The sequence below is a fragment of the Rutidosis leptorrhynchoides genome, chromosome 9 (genome assembly GCF_046630445.1).
Source record: "Rutidosis leptorrhynchoides isolate AG116_Rl617_1_P2 chromosome 9, CSIRO_AGI_Rlap_v1, whole genome shotgun sequence".
NCBI classification, from domain to species: domain Eukaryota; kingdom Viridiplantae; phylum Streptophyta; class Magnoliopsida; order Asterales; family Asteraceae; genus Rutidosis; species Rutidosis leptorrhynchoides.
In genome coordinates this window covers 4,516,142-4,526,909 of record NC_092341.1, presented here as the reverse complement: position 1 = coordinate 4,526,909, position 10,768 = coordinate 4,516,142, and positions in this window count along the sequence as shown.

Genomic DNA, 10,768 nt, shown 5'->3' with positions numbered 1-10,768 from the left:
TTAACCAATAATCACTAACACCGGTGAGAATGGTCCTAATACGCCAATTAAACCCAATCATGGGTGTTAAAAACATATCTTGCCCAAAATGACACTTAAACCCTAATTTTGACCATAAGAAGTCAACATCACGCCATTAGCAAGTTTTGACACCAAAACATATTTAACTCGGTTTTATGCTTCAACTTAATCCATTTTAAGTTTATAAACCTTATTAAATCGACAATTGGGTCATAATCATCACCAAACCCTAATTTTGACTCTAGTCAAAATTAGTCAACCAACACACCCAAAAGAGTTTCAACACTTCCATAATCACTAATCATAGTGATTATACTCAATTACAAGGCATAAACATGATTAAATCATCAACCACCCCAAAATCCACCAACAAGGGTTACCAACACCAATTACTAGCTCCAAACTTCCATTAAAGAGCCAAATGGGTTTCCTCAAGAACATGCAAGTTCAAACCCTAAATTGAACAACAATCAAGCAAATGAAATTTGGAGTTGAGACTTACCAATACTGCCAAAATGATGTCGTTGACGAGTAGAACAACTTTAATACTTGAGGTTTGACCCGAAACACACTTCTTCTTCTCCAATTGGAGCTCTCTCTCACTAAAATGGGTTTCTCCCTCTAGGGTTTGATGAAAGTGTTTGTGTGGGTTAAATGAGGATAAGAATGATCAATGGATCAGTTTTGATGACCCCAAATAGACCCCAAGTGAAAAGACCAAAGTATCCCTCATTTGAACACTTTAAAAATGCTGAAAATTGCATCAGACGCATTCGGAGCGCCGCTCCATAAGGTGGAGCGCCGCTCCAACCTTCAGGTTAGTTTTCAGTAACTTGTTTTGGCCATAATTTTTTGACCGTTTTGATGAATCAAATATCATTGGAAACGTAATAAGATTTTATTTCCAATGGTAAGGCTTTGAAACATCAACACAAACTTTATTTGGGGTTGAAAGGATACGTACACACCTTATCACTTCAGACAACGTCAGTTTCCTTCGACATTCGAGCAAGCAACACGTACGTGCTTCGTACACTTCATACACGCATCATACACCATAACTACATTATGTATAATAAATATTTGGGTCTTACACGGTCGAAGTCCAGTCCCACTAATGCATCTAAACAACTATCAGTTAGACACACTAATGCAAGACCTGGTTCGTTAAGACCACCACTCTGATACCAACTGAAGTAACCCGTCCTAATCCATCTGGACGAATACATTATATTTGTTTACATCGCGAGGTACTTGACCTCTATATGATACATTTTACAAAAATTGCATTCGTTCTTAAAAGACAAACTTTCTTTACATTGAAAGTTGACGACATGCATACCATTTCATAATATGTCCCAGCTATAATTGACTTAATAATAATCTTAATGAACTCAATGACTTGAATGCAACGTCTTTTGAAATATGTCATGAATGACTGCAAGTAATATCTCTAAAATGAGCAAATGCACAGCGGAAGATTTCTTTCATACCTGAGAATAAACATGCTTTAAAGTGTCAACCAAAAGGTTGGTGAGTTCATTAGTTTATCATAATCGATAATTTTCATCATTTTAATAGACCACAAGAATTTCATTTCCATTTCTCATAAAAATACGTCCCATGCATAGAGACAAAAATCATTCATATGGATTGAACACCTGGTAACCGACATTAACAAGATGCATATAAGAATATCCCTTATCATTCCGGGACATCCATCGGACATGATAAAACAACATCGAAGTACTAAAGCATCCGCTACAACGGATGGGGTTTGTTAGGCCCAATAGGTCTATCTTTATTATTCGCGTCAATTAGTAGACTGGTTTACTAATTCTTAGGCTACCAAGCAAAAGGGGCATATTCGGCTTCGATCATTCAACCATATAATGTAGTTTCGATTACTTGTGTCTATTTCGTAAAACAGTTATAAAAGCGCATGTATTCTCAGTCCCAAAAATATATATTGCAAAAGCATTTAAAAAGGGAGTAAATGAAACTCACAATCCAATATTTTGTAGTAAAAATATTCATACGACGAAACTGAACAACGCAGGTGAAATGTTCCGTTCATATTGATTATAAACGTTCCATATTAATTGATTTTGTCGCGAGGTTTTGACCTCTATATGAGACGTTTTTCAAAGACTGCATTCATTTTTAAAACAACCAAACCTTTATTTTATCGATAAAGGTTTTAAAATTTTTTTTTTACATAGATTATCAAATAATGATAATCTAAAATATACCGTTTACACACGACCATTACATAATAGTTTACAATAAAAATATATTACATCGAAATAAGTTTCTTGAATGGAGTTTTTACACAATATCATACAATCATGGACTCCAAATCTTGTCCTTATTTTAGTATGCAATAGCGGAAGCTCTTAATAATCACCTGAGAATAAGCATGCTTAAAACGTCAACAAAAAATGTTGGTGAGTTATAGGTTTAACCAATATATTATCAAATTAATATAATAGACCACAAGATTTCATTTATTCAATAATCTTACACTCGCAAGTGTATAAAAATCATTCTATGATGAACACCTGGTAACCAACATTAACATAATGCATATAGAATATTCCCCGCATACTCGCAAGTATGTCATAAATTGGCAATCGCAATCATCATATAAATCGAAGTATTAAGGCATTCCAAATTCCAGAATGGGGTTTGTTAGGCCCATAGATCTATCTTTAAGATTCGTGTCAATTAGGGGTCATTTCCCTAATTCTTAGACTACCAGACTTGAAGGGGCAATATTCGGTTTAATAATCTAACCATAGAATGTAGTTTCGCATACTTGTGTCTATTTTGTAAAACATTTTTAAAGCTGCATGTATTCTCATCCCAAAAATATTAGATTTTAAAAGTGGGACTATAACTCACTTTCACAGATTTTTCCTTCGTTGGAAATAAGACTTGACCACTGGTCGATTTACGAACCTATAACAAATATATACATATATCAAAGTATGATTTAAATATATTCACAACATTTTTTATTACGTTTTTATGATTTAAGTTTGTTAAGTTAGCAGTCCTCGTTAGTAACCTACAACTAGTTGTCCACAGTTAGATGTACTGAAATAAATTAATATATATATTATCTCGAATCAATTCACGACCCAGTGTATACAAGTCTCAGGCTAGATCACAACTCAAAGTATATATATTATTTTGGAATCAACCTCAACCCTGTATAGCTAACTCAAACATTACTGCATATAGAGTGTCTATGGTTGTTCCGAAATATATATATATATAGATGGGTCGATATGATATGTCAAAACATTGTATACGTGTCTATGGTATCCTAAGATTACATAATATGTATAATACAATATAAATTAGTTAGGATATGTTTAGTCTAGATTTGTTACAAAATTTTCGTAGCTAAAACTAGCAAATTTATCCAATTTTGTTTTACCCGTCATTTCTTCGTTTCAAATCCGTTTTGAGTGATTCAAGTTGCTATGGTTTCATAATGAACTGAAATTTATGAAACTAAACCTAAAAAGTATAAGTTTATAGTCGGAAATACAGCTTACAATTCATTTTTTAAAGAGGTAGTCATTTTCGTCGAAAGAACGACATCTTGATGACCATTTTGAAAAACATACTTTCACTTTGAGTTTAACCATTATTTTTGGATATAGTTTCATGTTCATAAGAAAAATCATTTTCCCAGAAGAAAAAACTTTTAAATCAAAGTTTATCATAGTATTTAATTATCAAACCCAAAACAGCCCGCGGTGTTACTACAACGGCGTATGTCCGGTTTTACGGTATTTTTCGTGTTTCCAGGTTTTAAATCATTAAGTTAGCATATCATATAGATATAGAACATGTGTTTAGTTGATTTTAAAAGTCAAGTTATAAGGATTAACTTTATTTGCGAACAAGTTTAGAATTAACTATACTATGTTCTAGTGATTACATGTTCAAATCTTCGAATAAGATAGTTTTATATATATGAATCGAACGATGTTATGAACATCATTACTACCTCAAGTTTAGTAGGTAACCCTACTGGAAGTGACAAAAATTGATCTAGCTTCAAAGGATTCTTGGATGGCTTGAAAGTTCTTGAAGTAGAATCATGACACGAAAACAAGTTCAAGTAAGATTATCATTCGAAATAAGATTGTTATAGTTATAGAAATTGAACCAAAGTTTGAATATGTGCATTACCTTGAATTAGAAAGATATCTTACTGTAAATAAGAAAGATTTCTTGAGATTGGATGATCACTTGAAATGGATTAGAAAGCTTGGAAGTGGACTTGTAAACTTGAGAGTATTCTTGATTTTATGAAACTAGAACTTATAGAATTTATGAAGAACACTTAGAACTTGAAGATAGAACTTGAGAGAGATCAATTAGATGAAGAAAATTGAAGAATGAAAGTGTTTGTAGGTGTTTTTGGTCGTTGGTATATGGATTAGATATAAAGGATTTGTAAGTTTGTTTTCATGTAAATAATTCATGAATGATTTATAATATTTTTTGTAATTTTGTGAGATATTTCATGCTAGTTGCCAAATGATAGTTCCCACATGTTTAATGACTCACATGGGCTGCTAAGGAGCTGATCAAATTGAAGTGTATATACCAATAGTATATACATCTAGAAGCTGTGTATTGTACGAGTACGAATACGGGTGCATACGAGTAGAATTGTTGATGAAAATGAATGAGGATGTAATTGTAAGCATTTTTGTTAAGTAGAAGTACTTTGATATGTGACTTGAAGTCTTTCAAAAGTGTACAAATACATCTTAATACACTACATGTATATACATTTTAACTGAGTCGTTAAGTCATCGTTAGTCGTTACATGTAAGTGCTGTTTTGAAACCTTTAAGTTAACGATCTCATTTAATGTTGTTGACCCATTGTTTATTATATCTAATGAGATGTTAAATTATTACATTATAATGATATTATTATGTATGAATATATCTTAATATGATATATATACATTAAAATGTCGTTACAACGATAATCGTTACATATATGTCTCGTTTCGAAATCCTTAAGTTAGTAGTCATGTTTTTACATACGTAGTTCATTGTTAACACACTTAATGATATACTTAATTATCATTTTATCATGTTAAACATAGTTTATTTATATCTTAATATGATTCATATGTATTTAGTAAGACGTTATAACGATAATCGTTATATATATCGTTTCGAGTTTCTTAATTCAATAATCTCATTTTTATGTATATCACTCATTGTTAATACACTTAGTAAGATACTTACTTATCATAATCTCATGTTAACCATATATATATATATATATATATATATATATATATATATATATATATATATATATATATATATATATATATATATATATATATATATATATATATATATATATATATATATATATCATGTAGTTTTTACAAGTTTTTAACGTTCGTGAATCGCCGGTCAACTTGGGTGGTCAATTGTCTACATGAAACTCATTTCAAATAATCAAGTCTTAACAAGTTTGATTAATTAACATGTTGGAAACATTTAATCATGCAAATATAGTTTTCATTTCATATATAATCATGGGAAAGTTCGGGTCACTACAGTACCTACCCGTTAAATAAATTTCGTCTCGAAATTTTAAGCTGTAGAAGGTGTTGACGAATCTTCTGGAAATAGGTGCGGGTATTTCTTCTTCATCTAATCTTCACGCTCCCAGGTGAACTCGGGTCCTCTACGAGCATTCCATCGAACCTTAACAATTGGTATCTTGTTTTGCTTAAGTCTTTTAACCTCACGATCCATTATTTCGACGGGTTCTTCAATAAATTGAAGTTTTTTGTTGATTTGGATTTCGTCTAATGGAATAGTGAGATCTTCTTTAGCAAAACATTTCTTCAAATTTGAGACGTGGAAAGTGTTATGTACAGCCGCGAGTTGTTGAGGTCACTCAAGTTGGTAAGCTACTGGTCCGACACGATCTATAATCTTGAATGGTCCAATGTATCTTGGATTTAGTTTCCCCCATTTACCAAATCGAACAACGCCTTTCCAAGGTGAAACCTTAAGCATGACCATCTCTCCAATCTCAAATTCTATATGTTTTCTTTTACTGTCCGTGTAGCTCTTTTGTCGACTCTGGGCGGTTTTCAATCGTTGTTGAATTTGGATAATTTTCTTGGTAGTTTCTTGTATTATCTCTGGACCCGTAATCTTTCTATCCCCCACTTCACTCCAATAAATCAGAGACCTGCACTTTCTACCATAAAGTGCTTCAAACGGCACCATCTCAATAGTCGAATGGTAACTGTTGTTGTAGGAAAATTCTGCTAACGGTAGGTGTCGATCCCAACTGTTTCCGAAATCGATAACACATGCTCGTAGCATGTCTTCAAGGGTCTGTATCATCCTTTCACTTTGCCCATCAGTTTGTGGATGATAAGCAGTACTCATGTCTAGACGAGTCCCCAATGCTTGTTGCAGTGTCTGCCAAAACCTTAAAACAAATCTGCCATCCCTATCAGAGATAATAGAGATTGGTATTCCATGTCTGGAGACAGCTTCCTTTAAATATAATCACGCCAACTTCTCCATTTTATCATCTTCTCTCATTGACAGAAAGTGTGCTAATTTGGTAAGACGATCGACTATTACCCAAATAGTATCATTACCACTTGCAGTTCTTGGCAATTTAGTAATGAAATTCATGGTAATATTTTCCCATTTCCATTCTGGGATTTCAGGTTGTTGAAGTAGACCTGATGGTTTCTGATGTTCAGCTTTGACCTTAGAACACGTCAAACATTCTCCTACATATCTCGCAATATCGGCTTTCATACCCGGCCACCAAAAATGTTTCTTGAGGTCCTTGTACATCTTTCCCGCTCCGGGATGTATTGAGTATTTGGTTTTATGTGCTTTCCCAAGTACCATTTTTCTCACATCTCCAAACTTTGGTAGCCAAATTCTTTCGGCTCTATACCGGGTTTCGTCTTCTCGAATATTAAGGTGTTTCTCCGATCCTTTGGGTATTTCATTCTTCAAATTCCATTCTTTTACGACACCCTGCTGCGCCTCCTTTATTTGAGTAGTAAGGTTAGTACGAATAATTATATTCATAGCTTTTACCCGCATAGGTTCTCTGTCCTTTCTACTCAAAGCGTCTGCTACCACATTCGCCTTCCCCGGATGGTAACGAATCTCGAAATCATAATCATTCAATAAATCAATCCACCTACGCTGCCTCATGTTTAGTTGTTTCTGATTAAATATGTTTTGGAGACTTTTGTGATCAGTATATATAATACTTTTGACCCCATATAAGTAGTGCCTCCAAGTTTTTAATGCAAACGCAACCGCGCCTAATTCCAAATCATGCGTCCTATAATTTTGCTTGTGAATCTTCAATTGTCTAGACGCATAAGTAATTACCTTTGTTCGTTTCATTAATACACAACCGAGGCCTTGCTTTGAGGCATCACAATATATGACAAAATCATCATTCCCTTCAGGCAATGACAATATAGGCGCCGTAGTTAACTTTTTCTTCAACAATTGAAACGCTTTTTCCAGCTCATCCTTCCATTCAAATTTCTTCCCTTTATGCGTTAATGCAGTCAAGGGTTTTGCTATTTTGGAAAAATCTTGGATGAATCTTCTGTAGTAACCAGCCAATCCTAAAAATTGACGTATATGCTTCGGAGTTTTCGGGGTTTTCCACTTTTCAACGGTTTCAATCTTTGTCGGATCCACCTGAATACCTTCTTTGTTCACTATGTGACCGAGGAATTGAACTTCTTTCAACCAAAATGCACACTTTGAAAATTTAGCGTACAGTTTTTCTTTCCTCAACAACTCTAGCACTTTTCTCAAATGTTCTTCGTGCTCTTGATCATTCTTTGAGTAAATAAGTATGTTATCGATGAAAACAATGACAAACTTGTCAAGGTATGGTCCACACACTCGGTTCATAAGGTCCATGAACACAGCTGGTGCGTTAGTCAACCCAAACGACATAACCATAAACTCGTAATGACTGTAACGCGTTCTGAAAGCAGTCTTCGGAATATCATCCTCCTTCACCCGCATTTGATGATACCCAGAACGTAAATCAATATTCGAATAAACTGACGAACCTTGTAGTTGATCAAATAAGTCGTCGATTCTATGTAGTGGGTAACAGTTCTTGATGGTAAGTTTGTTCAACTCTCGGTAGTCGATACACAACCTGAATGTACCATCTTTCTTCTTGACAAACAAAACAGGAGCTTCCCATGGTGATGTGCTTGGTCGAATGAAACCACGCTCCAAGAGTTCTTGTAATTGGCTTTGGAGTTCCTTCATTTCGCTGGGTGCGAGTCTGTATGGAGCACGAACTATTGGTGCAGCTCCTGTTATGAGATCTATTTGAAATTTAACAGATCGGTGTGGAGGTAGTCCCGGTAATTCTTTCGAAAATATATCGGGAAATTCTTTTGCGACGGGAACATCATTGATGTTCTTTTCTTCGGGTTTGACTTCTTCGATGTGTGCCAGAACGGCATAGCAACCTTTTCTTATTAGTTTTTGCGCCTTCAAATTACTAATAAGATTTAGCTTTGTGTTGCTCTTTCCTCCGTACACCATTAAGGGTTTTCATTTTTCTCTTACAATGCGAATCGCATTTTTGTAACATACGATTTCCACTCTCTCCTTTTTCAACCAGTCCATGCCGATTATCACATCAAAACTCCCTAACTCTACTGGTATCAAATCAATCTTAAATGTTTCGCTAACCAGTTTAATTTCTCGATTCTAACATATCTTATCTGCTGTAATTAATTTACCGTTTGCTAATTCGAGTAAAAATTTATTATTCAAAGGCATCAATGGACAGCTTATTTTAGCACAGAAATCCTTACTCATATAGCTCCTATCCGCACCCGAATCAAATAAAACATAAGCAGATGTATTGTCAATAAGAAACGTACCCGTAACAAGCTCCAGGTCTTCCTGCGCTTCTGCCGTATTAATATTGAAAACTCTTCCACGGCCCTGTCCATTAGAATTCCCCTGATTTGGGCATTCATTTATGATATGACCCGGCTTCCTACATCCATAACAAATAATGGCGGTATTATTTGTTCCGACATTATTTGTTCCTTTATTCTTGTTAGCCATTGGTCCGTAAACTTCACACTTCATCGTACCATGACCCTTTATATTACACTTAGTACATGATGTCGTACAAAGCCCAGTCTGATGGTATCCTTCACACCTCTGGCATGGTTTCTGCCTCTGGTTGTTATTATTGGGATTGTTGTTGTTGCGGTTGTTGTTATTGTTGGAACGGTTATTGTAGTTGTTGTTGTTATTACGGTTAAAGTTGTGGTTGTGGTGGTAGTTATTGCGTTTGTAATTACGATTATTGTTGTTGTTGTTGTATTGGTGACTCTTGTCACTGTTTTCTTCCCACTTCCTCTTGACTTGTTTAGTGTTGGCTTCTTCGGTCGCTTGCTCTTTAATTCTTCTCTCAATCTAATTTATGAGTTTGTGAGCCATTCGACTTGCCTTTTGTATGGAGGTGGGCTCGTGTGAACTCACATCTTCTTGAATCCTTTCTGGTAACCCTTTTACAAACGCGTCAATTTTCTCTTCTTCATCTTCGAACGCTCCCGGACACAATAGGCAGAACTCTGTGAATCGTCGTTCGTATGTGGTAATATCAAACCCTTGTGTTCGTAACCCTCTAAGCTCTACCTTGAGCTTATTGACCTCGTTTCTGGGATGGTACTGCTCGGTAATTAAGTGTTTGAATGCTGACCACGGTAGTGCGTAAGCAGCATCTTGTCCCACCTGTTCTAGATAAGTGTTCCACCATGTTAACGCAGTACACATGAAGGTATGCGTAGCGTACTTTACTTTGTCTTCTTCAGTGCACTTACTTATGGTAAACACCAATTCAACCTTCTCAGTCCACTGTTTTAATCTGATTGGACCCTCGGTTCCATCGAATTCCAAAGGTTTACAGGCAGTGAATTCTTTGTAGGAGCATCCTACACGAGTTCTCGTTGCGTTAGTTCCATTGCTGGATTCAGAGTTATTGTTATTTTGCATCGTAGCCTGTACTGCGGCTATGTTTGCTGCAAGGAAAGCACGGAAGTCTTCCTCGCTCATGTTCAAATTCTGACGAGTTGTCGGTGCCATTTCCTTCAAAAATAGCCCAAAAGAATTAAGTTAATCATATAGAATATTAAGAATAGTCAATAGTATTTCGTAGCATAATATGAACTCATTTATAAAAGCTTTTTCTTCATATTAGTTGAGGGAATCGAACTAGTTGACAGATTCATCTCGTACGATCAGATGAAGAATTTTCGATAAGAAATAGATTATAGGATGTAGATTAGTACCCTGCAATACATAATTTACATATGCATATATAATAGTAAAATCCCATAAGTTACGGAGGAATCTACGGAAGCTGTCAGGCAAAGGTAACAATAATAGATACGCTAATATATGAATTTGTCTATACACTATTCATGCAATCAATGCAGTAAGATGTGTCTAGACTAAGAATGATAAGCAGGTAATTTCCTAAGGATGATAAGCAGATGATTTTTGACACAAAATTATAAGCAAAGCTTTTGACATGCAGACACGGTCGAAGTCCAGACCCACTAATGCATCTAATTAACTATCAGTTAGTCACACTAATGCAAGACCTGGTTCACTAAGACCACCGCTCTGATACCAAC